Source organism: Haliaeetus albicilla, chromosome 4 (assembly GCF_947461875.1).
Source record: "Haliaeetus albicilla chromosome 4, bHalAlb1.1, whole genome shotgun sequence".
In the NCBI taxonomy this organism is placed as follows: Eukaryota; Metazoa; Chordata; class Aves; order Accipitriformes; family Accipitridae; genus Haliaeetus; species Haliaeetus albicilla.
In genome coordinates this window covers 10,976,798-10,993,774 of record NC_091486.1, presented here as the reverse complement: position 1 = coordinate 10,993,774, position 16,977 = coordinate 10,976,798, and the positions used below count along the sequence as shown (strand labels likewise).

Sequence of the window (16,977 nt, the reverse complement as noted above, 5' to 3'; positions counted from 1 at the left end):
TTAGTGTCAGGGTGGCTTGGTCACACTTCTTCAGACCCCCTTGATGCTGCGGTATGTCTTTGGCTTTGCGAGGCTTCTTAAAACCAACCCCCCCATGTGCCTAGAGCTTGTAGTAAAATTCCAGATTGATAAATGCAACTGCTTGCCAGCAAATGCAGCTCTGAAAGTGAAGCCAGGGAGAATGATTCTTCAGGTCTCCTTGGGCTTTAGAGGTTTTAGCTTTTCGCTACCAAAGACTCAGCCCCAGTAAGTCACTTAGGAATCCTCCCATTGACCTCACTGCAATCTAGACCAGATCACAGCAGAGATTTTAAAAGATTTTTCAATAAAGTATCAGAAACAGTTTTGCTTTCAGCCCTAGGAAATGACACACTCGGCACTAACAGACTTAATATTCATCTTGTCACGTGCTAGGTTGCCCTACAGATCTTTGAGCTGCTCATACAAAAAGCTCCCTATCAAGTTACTGCTGAAATCTCTTAAATGCTCAGCAGGATGACCATGCAGTGGAATATCGAGAAGAGTTTTAAAACTGTTCCTTTAGAACAGGAAATTAATTTTTTTCCTCCAAATTTTGATGTGATGTTCATAGATAAAATGGCAGAATGCAGTAAATATATGTTTATACACACAGTATAATGAGTATTGTGTACTTAAAAAAATATTTATCTTAGAAATATGTTATTTAAAAATTCTGAATATCAAAATTAAAAGTTAAATGCTCTTTCTGATGAAAACATACCCCAAATATAAATGAAATGTTGTTATCTATGTATATTCACCTTTGCTTGGATATTGTCAAAACTTCAGAGTATTTAATCAATAATGCTTTGGACTTCTAGAAAGCCTAGCAGGCTTCATCAGGGCTTTTTCAAGCTCTTCATAGACATTAATTAAAGCTGTGTGAAACTCTGTCTTCTTGGTACTAGTTACACTGATTTAATACTAGCTCACGTGCCATGTCTAAGGTCAAACAGCAAATCAGTAACAAAATCAGGAGCAGAATTGTGATGCCAGTACTCCTGAGACCTGTCTGGGCTGTTGAATATTATCTTCCACCAGACCATACTATCAGTTATAGAAAATAACTTTTGATCACTCAGAGAATGATCTGGCTGTAGTAGCTATTATTACCATCACTGTAAGGCTGTGTGAACTTCAGCAATTGGTTTTAAGAACAGATAAACCCAGACTGAAGGGAAAAACCCCAAACTTGTGAAAGTGCTATTGATGGGCAATTTCTTTAAATCTGGTTTCACTTTATTTGGGTTATATATTCCATTTCATAAAAACCTTATCATAAAGATCTAAATCTGTGAAGAATGACATTAAACAATTCTTTATTACCTCTGCCGGTCCATTAAAATAAATTACATCTATCCCTTCCCCTATTATTTCAGGGAGTGCAAGGACTTTGATATATTTTGACATAATTGCTTTGGTATCCAAGGTTTATTCTGTAATTGCTGTTGTTTAAATGAGACATTTAAGGAGCAATCAGCTTTTTTCTATATGGCCCATCACCACAGTATATAAGCAATGTATTGTCTGCGTATTTTGTAACGTATGAACTTTTCAGCAATTTTATTGGCACCTTTTTGATAAAGACAGACGTCAGACTGCACCCAGTTTATCCATACACTGTAAGGTTTTCCCTGGCTTCCTAATTTATTAACAATGGTGGTTCATTACAATGACAACTTCGAAAAACAGATTACTTGGAAGTTATGATGAGGTAATTCTGCTTCTTAGAGCCTCTGTAATGAAACACCATTTTCCCTCCCTCCCTTGACCTAATTTCAAAATCATATACCTGTGTAAAATATTGTGATGAGAATTGTGTCTAATTATCTTCTAACTTTTTCTTTTAATTGCTAGAAGGATGCCCATTCTTGAATGAGGGAGGTATTCATGATGTAATAGTGTTAGAGAGTCCTTGAAATCTAGATTAATTATTAGTTGTGTGGACTTCTGAGAGTTTTTGATGTATTCATTTGCATTCACAAAGATGGCTTTTTAATTAAAGAGAGTTTTTGAACTTATACAAATCAGCCTTTTGCGAATTTCCCTAGAAACGTGAAAAGTGTTAAAAGTGAGAAGAATCGAAGTTTTCCTGAAACATTTCTTCCTGTTACAAACACTGAATGACCAAAAACATTTGAAATACCGGTCCTCATGTCAGCAGCTCTAGCTGATCTCTAATATAAAGTAGAATTATTAAAGTTTGCATTTGTTAACTAGAAATGCCTTGCTTTCAAATACCATAGAAATGCTTCTGTAGAAAAAAGCAAAATGAGAATATCTGATTTTCATTTGAGCTTCCATTACGGTGTATGATTCTGCCTTTACCTGCATGCTTGTTTTTTCCTCTTTATAAATTAAAGCCTCTTTTCCAAGGACTCCAGTTTTAAATGTTTCCTCATTGTAACTCTTATGATCCCTTGTTGCCACCTGAGACTTCTGGTTTTTCTTTCTTTCTTTTTCTTTCTTTAAGATCAAGAGAACAAACCGAAAGCTCTCAGTCTCTAGGTCTGTTTCACAGATTTATAAATGGTACCATATTTTCTGTATTATAGCCATTCACTTCTTAATGCAGCCTAACATCTAATTTACAATTTTGACTGCTGCTACATATTGAATTCGAGCAGATGTCTTTACTGAGCTGTCCACAGTGATGCCTAAATCATTTCCCTCAGAAAGACACAAGAAATTCAGATTCCAGAAGAGCGGATACATAGTTTAGTTTGTAACTTCTAGCGTAAATGAATTTGTAAATAAGTGGAATTTCATCTGAGAGAATACTGTCCGATTTCCTCATTTTGTGAGACCTGCCCAGAGGCACTCTACCCAGGCACCTCCCTGCCAGGCCTGGCTGCCTAATTTCTGTGTTCATCACATGAATAACACCAGCCCTTCTCCACAACTGTGGTCCCATTCCAGAACCGTGCCTTGGTGAGACTGGGACCTTTCAACCTCCTCCACGGTCCTGTCACCTCCACAGTTCCCAGTTACACACAAAGTGGTAATCCAGACTTCTAAGTGTCTTTAATTGGGTCTTTCCACATCTCCTCTTGTTTAAGTCTTTGCAAATACCTTAGCTATAGTACAGTAAATCAATTAATTTTTACAAGTGATACCTCTATATTCTCATAGGGGGATTAAAATATACTTATTTGCATTTTTTTTCCTCCTATGTTTTTCTTGAAGGTAAACTAGTTCAGGATGCCCAACATTATCTCAGTAGGTTTTTTTGTATGTCTAAACTAGCCATTATAAGTAGGTATCTGGCAAAGTATGACATTCACTTACAGCTATTCTGCTTCATGTTTCATTTCCAGAAGACATTTGCATCATTTCTTGGAGAATTAATGTTTGGTCTTAATTTGCCCAAAGCCAACTAAATATTTGACTGGATCAAGGACATTTCCTGTTTGTATTGTTCTTCATGTGTTCTGTTTTCAGGTATTTTGTCTCTGATGATGTCTAAACTTCATGACGTGTACAGGATCATGGCAATGTAGATACTAATCTTTCAGTGTCATGGAAAAGGACCTCAAATGCTACTCTGGTTCTCATCTTTTTTCTATAATTATTCATGTTTTCATTTTTGAAAGTGATCTTCTATTCTGAAGCACTCAATTTATTTCAAGATCTGTTTACTTTTTTCCCAATTTTCTTGCAGTTCTCAGAGATGGCACCATATATTCCCACCTTCCAGAATCCTTTCCTTCTTGGCCTCACTTAGGTAAGTTTAATTTTCAAATTATATTTCCTTTAGCTTGAATAGATTTTTGACCATGTAGCCACTCACTCACTTCCCGCCCCCCCCCCAGTGAAAAAGGTAAAACTCGTGGGTTGAGATAAGAACAGTTTAATAGAACAGAAAGGAAGAAATTGATACTGATAACAATAACAATAATAAAATGACAATACTAATAAAAGGATTGGAATACACAAAACAGCGATGCACAATGCAATTTCTCACCACTCGCCAACTGATGCCCAGTTACTTCCCGAGCAGCGATCCCTCTCAGCCCTACTCCCCCCAGTTTATATACTGGGCATGATGCCACATGGTCTGGAATACCCCTTTGGCCAGTGTGGGTCAGCTGCCTGGCTGTGTCCCCTCCCAACATCTTGTGCCCCTCCAGCCTTCTCGCTGGCTGGGTATGAGAAGCTGAAAAATCCTTGACTTAGTCTGAACACTACTTAGCAACAACTGAAAACATCAGTGTGTTATCTACATTCTTCTCATACTGAATCCAAGACATAACACTATACTGGCTACTAGAAAGAAAATTAACTCTATCCCAGCCAAAACCAGGACACCCGGTAGCTTTCCTGCTCTGTAATTTTACTTGGCAGTGAAATGTGAACACTATCCATGGTTCTGTCAGCATTTCTTTAAACATATTCTGAGTTGATTTTCTTTCCTAAATTTTCCCTTCGCTATATTTCAATGGCAATAAATATTTTAATTTTTTTCCCCTTTCCTTTTACATGCGTACGCATCCAGGTATAAACTGCCTAAAAACCATGTCATGCTTATTCATACTACGATCACAGTGCTACTTAGGGTCTCACTTCATGAACAAACTTGTATCCCACAGCAGAAGACTTGTTCTGAGAAGCAGCACCTCATGCCACCCAGTTACTACTTTTCCTGACCATCTTCTAAAGCAATGCTCAACCACTCTAAGCCGGGACACCCAAAGGCATTTGTTCTTTACCAGCCTTTGTGCTTGTCCACCCTCCCCAGTGACTCCCAATGACCTGCAACGACGGAAGAGCTGCTATTGCAGTTTCTGCTGCTGCTCTCTGCCTTGCTGTGAATTGGGAATTTTACTCCTGTGGTTTCTACGTCATGGTCTGCATGAAGGGGACCTTGAGACCTCTTGAAGTTCTCTGTGAAAAACAAGAGGAAGGAAAACACATGCCTGAATATTTAACAGCCACGTAGTCAGGGCCCAGGAGATGAGACCCAGAGGTTCAAGTTGCAATTGTGTCTGCTTTGGAGGAGCAGCTTGAACCTGCACTTCTGACAGCTGGGTGAAAGCTGCAGTCGACAGACTCTCGCGGAGGCTGTAGTAGAGCTGCCCCTGCTTCTCTTTTTTTTGGAATAAAAGTATAAAATGTGAGCGAGTTTATGATCACTGGTGTCTTCACTAATTTCTGTCTCTCTCACTTCCTGGTATTCAGACTGGTATTTTTCCATGAAAGATTTTTCTTTCTACAAAACAAACTGAAGTGGGAATGCCAGACAGTCTAAAAATTTCCCCAAACATGCAATTCCACCCAGCCACCTTCTTTTAACCTTGGTTAGTAAATATCCGCACTCAGCTCCAGAAGACATTTTGCTTCCCCATTGGATTGCAGACATTTACCCATCCCTGATTTTAAATATAGATTTTACTCGTATGATTAGACCCACAGTTGGTCCTGAACCAAATTACTTGATCTAGCACTTTTATTGTGTACAAAGTTCATCTGGTTTTAACATTTCCCCAAATCTCCAGTTTAAATACATCTTCCCAAAATATTCGTCGTCTTCCTTGAAGGCAGTCTGTTTTCATGTTGCTTAAAATGTAAACCATCCGTGCAATGTAAATGTAAACCTCCAGGCAATTCATTTTCTAATTTGTTTTCTCCCGCATTGGAAACTCAAGAACGTGTACTTCATTTACATCTATTATTACTATATTATAGATATTGTTATTGTTATTAACATTATTATTATTATTTACTCTGGGGGTGATATGTACCCTCAGGCAGATACATTGTAAATTGAAACCAGATGTCCAATGAGTTGATGACACATAGATTTCCAAGCAGGACTGAAATCTTTCCCTAAAATTCACATTGCTGCAGACGAACTAATGTGCGTCTGTGTGACAAACTGGGAACAGACCATGGCAAGTCTGAAATAATGTCACATATCACCTTGTGATTACACAAAAAAACTTTTCACGGTTTTAATTTTGTTCTTCAAACAAAGAGTGAAAATATAACAAAACAAGCAGGGAAGGTAAGAGGCTACGGTAAGATTAGAAAATAAGGAAGGTACATTCGGAAGCCATTAACAACCCAATGCTACTAACTAAAGCTAGCTTTAAGATAGTCCCTCCAGGGAGGCTACTTCAAAGATACTCAAATAAAAAAGGCAATTTATTGGCTAAGTGATCTTCTTAGAGGCCCCAAATTTCCTACCCAGCCCATTTGTTTTTCATTCCTCTTAAATTTTAAAGTCACCTTTGCAATTGCTCAAGATCTTTAAGGAATTTTTTTTAGAAATTATACTAATTGGCCTATTTTTACTCCCCTCTCTTTGCCCTTATAGACTATGAAGCTTGGTGCCTAAAAATAAGTCGGAGTGAGCTGAAGTCTGTGATCTCCAGATGGCTATCAGCAAGAGAATTTGTTTTACACCCTGTGCTTTGTGTGCGGTTACCTGCGCTCTCGTGCACCAGAAAGTTTAACCATTGCAGCATTGTGGAGAGCAGTAACACCAGAATGTAGGGCACAAACCAGCCCCTTGCTACGGCTATTTCCTACTGAGACCAAGAGGTCTGAATTCTCCCATTAGCCCCCGTTACTTCGATTTGGTTCAAATCTGCTCTGCAATATGAAATGTTGCAGCAATTTGAAGAAGAACTGAACAAATCCTCCTGCAAAGCTCTCATTGTGAGCCAGGGACTAAAACCAGCATTTAACACCTAAAAGCTATTATTATTTTTTATACTCCATTAGAAATAAAAGCCCTGAAAGTGCTGAATCTATAAAGATAGACCTATAATAATGAAGAGATAGGTAGTATCCCAACAAGCTATTGTTACATGCCTTTTAAAATGATATTTTAATTTTCTACAGCATTTTAAAAAATATTGTGACCAGTACTTTGCCATCAAAGGAATATGGCAAATTATATCACGTGAAGCTAAGGGGCTGTCTCCACGCCCCCGCGCATGGACATTCAGAGATACCCAAAGCAAGCCGATAAGCTGGGTTAGCTGCCGTGCATCTGTGCAGTGCTCTGCCAAGCCAGCCTGTCCTGTTCTGCTGCAAGGGTACGCAGCCTGTGCCAATGGGACTGTGTTGATTTTCTGCTTTCCCTACACGGCCTTGCGCACGGAGGAGCCAAAAAGCGTGATCTCCAAGACCTCTAGCTGGCAAGGAGGTGAGAAGCTATATCCAGTAAAGAAATTAAGTGTGTGCTTAATATTAAATATATGAATGTCACTAAATTTGTATGTGTTAAATAGTGACATTTTTATGGGACCGTAGAGCAGGTTTAGAAGCTGAAAGCTCTCAGCATAAACACGGACTTCTGTTCTTCATGGGACTGCTCCTTTGTTCGTATTTCTTAGAACAGAAAATGGAGAAACGTGTTAATTGAACTGTTTAAAATTACTATTTAACACTACAAGTCTGCCAAAACACACAAATGGGCTAAGTTTGAATCATGCGCACTGTTCAAAGTTGAGAATATGTACAAATGTCTGAAAGATATAAATGTAAATCAGGACATTAGGGCATTACTGTACTGTGGAAATGCGGGAAGAGGCTGGCGTTGGCAGGGAATAAAGCGTTCACCTGCCGCCCTTCACCTATATAACACTGGTTTTATTCTCATTAGAGCCTTCTCATGAGCAGGGAGGAATGGGTTATTAAATTATTCAACCAGTATTTTCATTAGCTTGCTATCAAAAGGGGGATTTACACATGATAAGCTAAGACGCTTGTATAGCTATAGCAAGAGACAGTTTATTGCCACCAAGTGTTAAATCTGTTGTGGATTAAGCCCAGTTTATTTCCTAGATATCAAAGGTCCTTTCTTATTTTTCCCTGTTATGTCCGTAATCTCCTTTATTTATACATTCATGAATTGCTGGAGCCCTCCGTGGATGCTGATTTCTGCCTGCAACGCAAGGGCTGTAGGGTCAAGCGCAGCCCCATGCAGACGCCCACCACCGCTGCCGTGCACGGGTGGGTGGATGCCCGAGAGTCGGAGGATTTAGCCCCACTTGACATCATTTAATCTAATTTCTACTGCCTATCTCCTCTTGCAGGTGACTGAGGAGGAGGGGGACAAAGCAGGATCAGTACCAACGTGGTGTCTCCTAATACCAGTCTATGAGGAAGAATTTAAAATGACATTTCATATGAAGAAGAAAAAGACCCCCCTTGTCTAGCTTGTGCTGAATACTTTTCCCCTATGCTCTTCCTCATGTTTAATTTTTAGTCATTTGCACTCTGATAGAGATCAAAGACTTCTGTCAAAATACGGTTTGCACTGAAGTAGGTGTTTTGCAAACATACAGGGAGACATTTTTTTCCTCTGGTGTCTCACAGTTTAAAACTAGTCCAAAAATGATTTGTGAGAGGAATGATTCCTACAGATTTTTGCCTTTTGATTGCTTGCATTTTTAATAGAATTATACTAAAATAGTCTATTTTCAGTTTATGTGTCTATAAAAATGCACCTTCTTATAGTCCTTGACTTGCAGAGTAATTTAGCAGCAAGAAGCAAACATAGGAATGCTAATTCATAAACTGTTACAGAAATAATCAGTGAACAGGTTCAAAAGATCTGAGCTATCATCGCACGACGAAATACCATTCTCCCGCTAGAAGACATTTTATGGGGAAGAGGAATGTTCCATAGCCTTTGATAATTTTATCTGAATGAAATAAGACAGTAAGTTCAAAATTGATTAGGAAACCAGGCAAAAACTCCAAAACAAACACATCCAAGAAAGGCAGAGTAGCTTAAAGCACTCAAGAGCAGAGTCTTCAGATATATCTCTGTATCATTTTATTTGCATGAAGGAAAGATCACTTGCAAGTTGGCAGCAAGGAATTGTAACCTCAGGAGAAGGGAGTCTCTCCTCTCCCAGTCAAAGAGAAATATCATCTGATGTATTAGCACTTCAAGTCTCTCTGCTTTCTAAATAAGTTAAGATGCTTCCTGTCTGTTTTTTTAATAAGGAAAGGGTAAATCCACTAGGTAAATTTGAAGTCCAAATCAACCTTGGCTTTCCAAGCTAAAAGGAGGATGCGTTTCTGTCAAGATAGCCATCTGTAACACCGATGAAATATTTCAGAGATGCTGCGTGTCCATTTACCAAAACCAACCAAGCATAGGACCAAAGAGGCTCTGCTGTCTCTAAAAGATTTTTCTGTCCAAATTATTTTTCTGTTTGCAGCTAAGGTCACCCTCAAGCCTGTTTCCCCTCCGTTTCTGAGAGACGCCGCCTCTAACCTCCACTGATGGAGAGGTCCGTGAGCCAGAGCAAGATTTTTTCTCCCCTCTCCCGTCTCTGAGCTTAACAACCCATCGCACTGACAGCAAGCGGGATGTCCCCGCGGCTGTCACCGACAGCGGCTTGATATCGTCCCGGCAGGGCCGTCAGCAGTGGTGGTGCAGGCAGGCTCCTGGCACTGGGAATCCCTGGCAGCCCTCCTCTATCAGAAAGCACCATACCTGCCACTCTTTGTTGCGGCGGTTCCTTCTCAAAAGCTCACACTTATCCCTTGCAAGCACATTTGCCACTTCAAATCTGTTTCCCCACGGGACGTTTTGCTTTATCGTAACAACCTGTTTGCATTTCCTCAATTGTCCAGGCTTCTTTATGCAGCTTGGGGAAAAAACCCTCCACCTTTCCCTTTCAGATTCTTATTTCTCTATCTGGAGCTTTCTGCAAAAATTCCCCACGAGGACGTTGCTTTTATTGCTGCTGTATATTTTTATCTTGCCATTTTATACCCAACAAAATGCAGGTCCCCCCCGTGCCACCTGTTCTCACCTCCGGCCAGCACTTCCTTCCATTTTTAATTACCATTTCACTTACCTGTTATGACTCTACGCAGAATCACTGACACTAGAAAACACGCTGCACATTGCTCTCCTGTCATTGAGATGCTGGCTAGACTGGTTGTTGTCTTGGCCATGGGGACAGGATTCCACCCAGAGACCCTAAGCAATTATCTTTCTCATTCCCCTTTGAGGTTGGAGCATAGTATTGGTAATTAAATTCATACTTCTGTTTGTTGTGATTTTTTTTCTATATGTTCCCATTTCCCAGAAACCTTAGGCAAAGGATTTTCTACCGGGATGAGGAAGCAGGATCTGAGGCTGGTTTGGTTTAGCTCTGGAATTCAATCTGGATTTAACAGTTACATGGCAAACCATTACATAATGTTATTTTTTGCAAAAAAAAAAAAAAAATGCCCTAGATGTTTTGCTGAGCAGTTGAGAATTTATTAGGTCACATTCACAGTTTGCTACAAGAGGACCTGCCTGGAATGTATTATTTTTAGGGAAAGTTATTCAGAGGCCAAAAATGAACTCCTGGCTAAAACCAGCAAGAAGTGGACAGGGGGAAGGGAAATCCCCTGGGATGGGTCCCCTTGGCTGGAATCAGTAACTCTGCTTTCTGGTCAGCCAGGCAGCTGCTCTTTTCTCTTTTGTGTCTCTGGGTCTTGTTTGCTACTGCATGCTACAAAAAACAAGCAAGCAAATCTCTCTCAGTATTTTCAGGTCATTTGCCAAGCTCCAGCACTGCTAGCTGCCAACCCCTATCTGCGTTTTCAACTGCCCAGGCCCTCTTCTCCCTGCCAGACCACGTTTTTCTACACAGCTGTGCCACCTACCTCCACCACTTCCCAATTTGTTTGTCTCCAAAACTGTTCATTATTTCTCCATTTCATTTCACTGCAGAGGGCTGATCCAAGGCCCATTGAAATGTTTCTGTTGACTTCAATGGGTTTTGAATCAGACCCAACGTCTTTGTCTCTTCCAGGCGTCCTTAGCTGCCTCTGGGTCAGTCTTTCTTCCCTTTCTACAAGGTCTCTTTTTCCCTCCCCTTTTCATCCAACAATGCAATGTGCCATGAAACCTCCTCTCCTCTGTGTGGCCCACCGGAGCCGGTGAAGGCCATCTGAGGGCCAGTGAACGAGAGGAGATGGGCGAGGGTGTAGGCATGGCTGTGCGCGAACCTTGGCTGAAGGTAGAACGACCTAAACCTTGGCTGAAGGTAGAGCCACCTTTCAAAAGGCTTGATATTTTCAATTTACTTTTAAGATGGCTGTCATATTTGGCAATATTTCTTGGTTTTGCCATGGTTTTATGTCAATAAAACAATTATCAGTTGCATCGAAGATGCTGGGGTTAAAGCAGACCAGACAAGCCGAAGGTACGGTGGTGCATTAGGCTGCTGCTGAAGGACGGGAGTTTCACAAGTATGCTGTGGAAGTGCACAGTCTTGGACAACGCACACCTCCACTGATATCAAAAGGATTTTGGAGATTTACAGCAGGTAAATATTTGTCCCTGAAAATACAAACATAACTAACTAACTAAATTAAATAAATAACTAGATGTGATTCAGACCTTTGAAAAAAGAAATCCCACTTGCAGTCATGGGCGCAGTTGAAATTTCAGCTTATACTGTTTTTTTCTGAATTACACAAAGGATTGTTATATCTCTTTTAGCAAAGCAGAACTCCAGATGCAGGAACTGTTTTTGGCCTATCTCCATGAAACATAGTTAAGGATTTTCACTTCTGCTAAATGTCTTTTTCCTACCGTAGACATTTTTGCCCCGTGGGGAAGACTTGCCTACCTCTCAAGTATCCTGCCTCTGTAGCTGTTTGTTTGTTTTTAACAAGATCGTCCTTTTAACGGCAACCTAAAGCCTTTGTGTTCAACCCCAGCGTAATCATTTTCCCCTACCTGCTGTGATGACAGCCTTGTACATTATTCAGGTCCAAGCCCATCTCCTTGCTCTCCCACCCCTCTGCAGGCAGGGATGATCTGCATTGCTGGGAGCCGAGGCAGGCACAAGGGCTGGGTGTACTTGTACGATGTATAGCGATACGAGTGGACCATATCAAAGAGCAAACTTCAGCCCTTTTGTAATGCTTTTTCTCTGGTCTAAAAGGTGGAGCTGGTATTTTCACATCACAGAGGCGTTGATAATTTGAAGTGTTAATTTAATCATTCTTGCAAATACTGGGATTGTCTGGGATCCAGTAAACACCCTCCGAGTTTGTGACTGCTCCAAACCCCATTGAAATCAGCAGGAGTCTTTCTGAACTATTGAATTGCAGACTTTCCTCGGGGTTGTGTACAACGCCACAGACTTAATTACCATGTTCCTGGCTGGGATAAATATGCAAATGGACTTTTCAGCTCGAGGGCCTTAAAATACAGGTTGGACACATGGCAACTAATGACTTGATTTGGGCTATATGCAAACATTTGCCAGCCAAAGGCCTTGCGTCTATTCCCATGGAAGCAAAAGGCACAATTATTACCAGCTCCAGGGAGAGCAGGACTCGGATACCTTCTTTAAATAGTGGCCAGTGTTCTCAAGCAGCTCAAATCTGTCAGCAGCCTTTCCTCAGCCTTTCCTCCTTCTTCTCTCCCTGATCCGCTGTGGTAAGAAAACGTCCATGACACAGATTTTATCATAAATGCTAGAGATTTATGCACCTGCAGGTTCACAGCTGCAGGGCAAGCATCTTATTGCAAATGCAGCTCCAGCTATATTCAACATAGGGGTTGTTTTCACAAAGAAATGGGAGCCTTTCCCCAGCAGGAGGAAATCAGCATCTTAAATTTACCAACTTAACCACTCTCCTCAGCATCTCCAGCATGATACCACCGCACACTCTCTGTTACACTGCTGAGCACGAATTCAGGTGCTCTCTCAAATCGTTAAAGCTTACTCGTATGGCTGGTGGTGAAGGGTAAGAGAAGATTCAGCCCCACAAACCTCGGCTTGCTGACTCAGCTCTGTGGGGCTCCAAGGCCAGCTGTAAGCAGACTTGTTAAATCAGCTTCTGTTACGGGACAAAAACATCTGCTGGAAACCTGATGTCCCTAATAATTCACAATTCCCATACTGTATTTATTGACATTCATAGTCTATTTGTGACTATTTTTTTCTATCAAAGAGCTGCAATCAATAAAGCACCATTTCACTCATATGCTTTTGAGAAGGGTCGTGTCTGGAGACGCAAACCGTGACTGGTGTGTTGCTTAAGCATCTTAATGCCGCATTTTTCATGGGTGCAAGAAAGCCTGGAGTGTGTGCAAGGAATGGTTTCACACTACCTGCTCCCCAAGGGGCGCTGCAGCCATGCACAGAGAGGTGCAGCGAAATAGCACGAGGAATTAGGATAAAAGGCCACTTCTTTGCTGGCGCCGTGGAGGGTTTGCAGCAATGTGATGGAGGAGTGGGACAGCTGGAGGAGTGGCGGTTGAGAGGTGGGTGGCAGGAATTTCTGGGAAATAAATTTAGCTGGCAGGAGCCTCCATCCCTTCCCAGTTACCGGTGGGACAGTGTCTGCCAGCTCGTCACCAAGAGCCCCACAATGTTCTGTGCCAAGACACAGGGCAGAATATGTGGCTATCTCCCAGGATTACTGTATTATTACAAACTCTATAAGGTGCAACACTGTGGTTCAAAATGCCCAATTTTGTGCTGATACCTTGTATCTTAATTTTCTGTGTGCCTGCAATCAAACATTGAGCTTTTCTATATCAGAAAAGTAGCCTGTACTTGGATAATCAAATATGAAAGCTAACGATGCCATTTTTTAGCATGAAGTGAAATACTGTGAGTCCCTTGTGACTAGAAGGTTAAAAAGGACAGGAGTTTGATGGTGCTGCTCCATTCATGTCTGCAAATCAGCAATTAAGTGATAATAATAAAATGCAGAAATGTTATTTGTAAGTTGCCTTTTAAATTACTCCAATTTGTATTAGCAAAGACATCTAAAATGGAAGTTTGAAAACATGACAGCAACAATATTACAGCAACAATGCAGTGCGCATTCCAAAGAAATGACAAAACCTTGCTGCAGTATTTGACACCACAAAAATACCCTGAGAAAGGTTCAGTAGGCAAAGCAACAGGCAATATGAAGGAATCAAGAAAAGCAACCAATTGACCTGTATTAATTCCACTTTTTTTTTTCTCTCCCCCTCCATACGTTTACTCCAGAGCAGCACACAACACTAATCAGACAAAGAGGGGTATTGATAAGCAGAGATGGATGACAGACAAGTGAAATATAATTTATGAGACACACGTAGAGATAAAAGGGAATTAACAGTCTAAGTGTAAAGTAATAGTGTGCATATGTGTGTGTCCATGTGTGCGTTAGTATGAATGCATGCGTAAATATACAGACATACACGTGTGTATTTGGGCAGTGGTTGAAAGGAGTAAGAAAGAAATCTATTGTTGCCTCTTTAATATTATGTTTGTAAAAAAAATTAAATGCAATCATGGCAGTACCTTGGTACTTGGATTGCTAATTCAGCATCTAAAGAACACACTGTCCATAAAAATGGAATTCTTTCCTTGTTAATACTGTTGAGAATTAATATACAAAGAGAAGGAGAGACTTTTAGATGAACATAGGAGAATCATATAATGTATATACAGTCAAAGAGAAGAACAGAAGAGGAAAGCTCAAGGTAGTTAGTGTTGGTGAAAGTTTGTTTTATTTTTGTGAAGTTGTTGAGAACCATACAGGGTGCCTGCCATGCATTAACCTGTTTGGATGAAGATTCACAGCAGGTTGCTTCAGTATATTGGTGTCCTCTGCAAATCATCTGGACAGCTGGGACCATGAAATTTACCCAGACCCAAAAAAAGTTGACCCTCACCAAACCTCAGTGCCCTCTAAGGCCATATGTGCAGACCACTTCACATTTTGCACTTGTTTTGCCACTGTGGAATGACAAAAATGCTCTTGTCAAGTGGACATGAGATTTTCACATCCTTCCACACAGAAAACATGTCAGCAAAACTTGTCAGATGTTTTTTAACTACAGCATTATAGACACATTTTCCCTTTGTTTTTAGTGTCATCTTCTGTACTTTGAAATAAATAAATAAATAAAAGGCAAATGCCTATGTGACTCAATTTTGTGTTTCTGAACCAAGTATAATCCCATCAGTTTGGTTCCAACATTTGTAGTAAACTATTCACTAATCTAAGACAGGTGCCCCTGGGTGTTAACATTTAGTCTTCTAGTAGAAAAGTGGGTGCAAAGTTAAACCACATGTTCTACTTAAAAATAAGTGAGGTGTGATTAGGCAAGGTCTTTAAAACATGCGCTCAGACACACACATGCACACACGCACGCACAGTTTGCAAGGAAAAGATGCTGACACTTACAGGCTGTGTTGTGTAGTTATGGTCTGCACTTAACTCTTTGCCAGGTGGATCACTCTGTAGAAATCTGCGGGGCAAAAGGTTATGTTGAGCTCATTACTGTGGACAGCTTTTAAAACAAAAGCGATAATATGGACATTCCTAGGATGATGTGTTTCATTAATATTTGCTCACTGCTAGAGTGTGTGAAGAGCTTTGCTCAAAGGAAACCTTACGGCTTATTAGAGTGATATCTGTTGGAGAAGTAGATTAAACTACAGTTGCCTTAATGTACCCATTTAAAAATATGTCTACATCTATTTTCATTTTTATGAGCAATCTCCTATCAGTTGAATTTTACTTGTTGTTGATAGGAGGACAAAGTCTAGAAAAAGTCCACCAACTCTCTAACGATTGCTTTTAATGTCATTTCAGATAGAAAGGAGCACTTATGAATGCCTAAAATCTGAAGCAAAGACTGCAGAAACCCAGTAAGTCAAGAACTATGTTCACCATATACCCCCTTACTTTTGTACAAAATGATTCTCAAAGGCTTCCAGTTCCGAATTCTGCCTTTTTTTTCTCAAGGGGATCAAAGGTGTTATTGCCGGCGTGGGTTACAGAGCAGTGGAGGCTCATGGCCAACATGGCACAGTGCAACAGCATCTAGGAACCTGCTTCCAAAATACAAAGGGGACAGAGTACTCTTCTTGTGTTTGAACTAATTATTGAATACTGGATTATTTGGAGAAGCAAAGCACCGGAAACATAATCAGTTATTTCTGTAAGAATGCATTTGAGGCTTAAGTTGCAAACGACTTGAAAGAAGGTAGGAAAGCAGATTTAAAAATAAATTTAAAACAGTAATTGCAGTACTGCTAGTAGCTTTAAAGTCTGAAAAGATCTAAGTGTCTTCAAACGCTGACAAACGAGCAATGGAAAATTAATGATGCAGTATTTCAACAGAGATGTTCACATCATCTGTTATTCGAGGATCACAGCATTCTGAATAGCTTATCCCTATTTTACAGACAAAGAGACAGGGAGTTTCCTTGACTCTACTACAACCATTCAGCCTCGCGGTGACACCGTCATGGGTAGAGCTGCTTAATATCTGCTTTCATGTCTACCTGTACAAGTTCTAGGCACAGAAGAAACTATTATGGCATATCAGAGGCCTTTGAGTGCTGAATTATTTACATCTGTGCTTGAAGCCTTGTTTCAGAATAAAGCCATTAAAATTTAAATGTTCTCTTACTCCACAAAATTGTATACTAAATTTATACTCTGTAAGTGTAAAGAGAAACTTCACTTATTTGTGACCTCAAGTACAGGTTCTTATACTGTCTTATTATAAAACAAGAGAGAGTTTGATCTAGGAAAGGAGATGAAGCTGTTTTTTATCGGTAGTGAATAAGAATATCCTTTAGGAATAACTAAGATATTAAAAATGGAAGATTTCAATGATATTGTACCAGATGTAGCATGTCAGTAATATGGTTCTGGAAAGCTTTATAGATGATGTCGGAAGTAAAATAAAATTGTTAAATCAAAATTGTGAAATAAAAATTGACTAAAACTGATCTTTTTCAGAATTCGTTTTCACTGGAAATTGAAAACATATTCGCTTTTGCTCCAAATCTGAGAAACACCTACCAGAAAGTTGAGCCATCTCATGAAATTCAAATTTAGGCATCATTACTTATCCATCCTCACTAAGCACACTGAAGACCTTGGAGCACAAGCACACCTCTGCTTGCCAAAAGAAATATTTCTCCCTCCCTAAATGAGACTACAGTGCACTGC

General features: G+C 40.2%; 1 long non-coding RNA gene across 1 annotated transcript in view; it reads left to right on the top strand.

Annotated features, from left to right (window-relative positions):
- Nucleotides 1–16,711, top strand: part of LOC138684970 (uncharacterized) — a 31,141-nt gene extending 14,430 nt beyond the window's left edge. Inside the window, exon 3 of the long non-coding RNA XR_011324189.1 lies at nucleotides 15,607–16,711. This is a non-coding gene — a long non-coding RNA (uncharacterized lncRNA). The remainder of the gene's footprint in view (nucleotides 1–15,606) is intronic.
- Nucleotides 16,712–16,977: the final 266 nt, after the last annotated feature.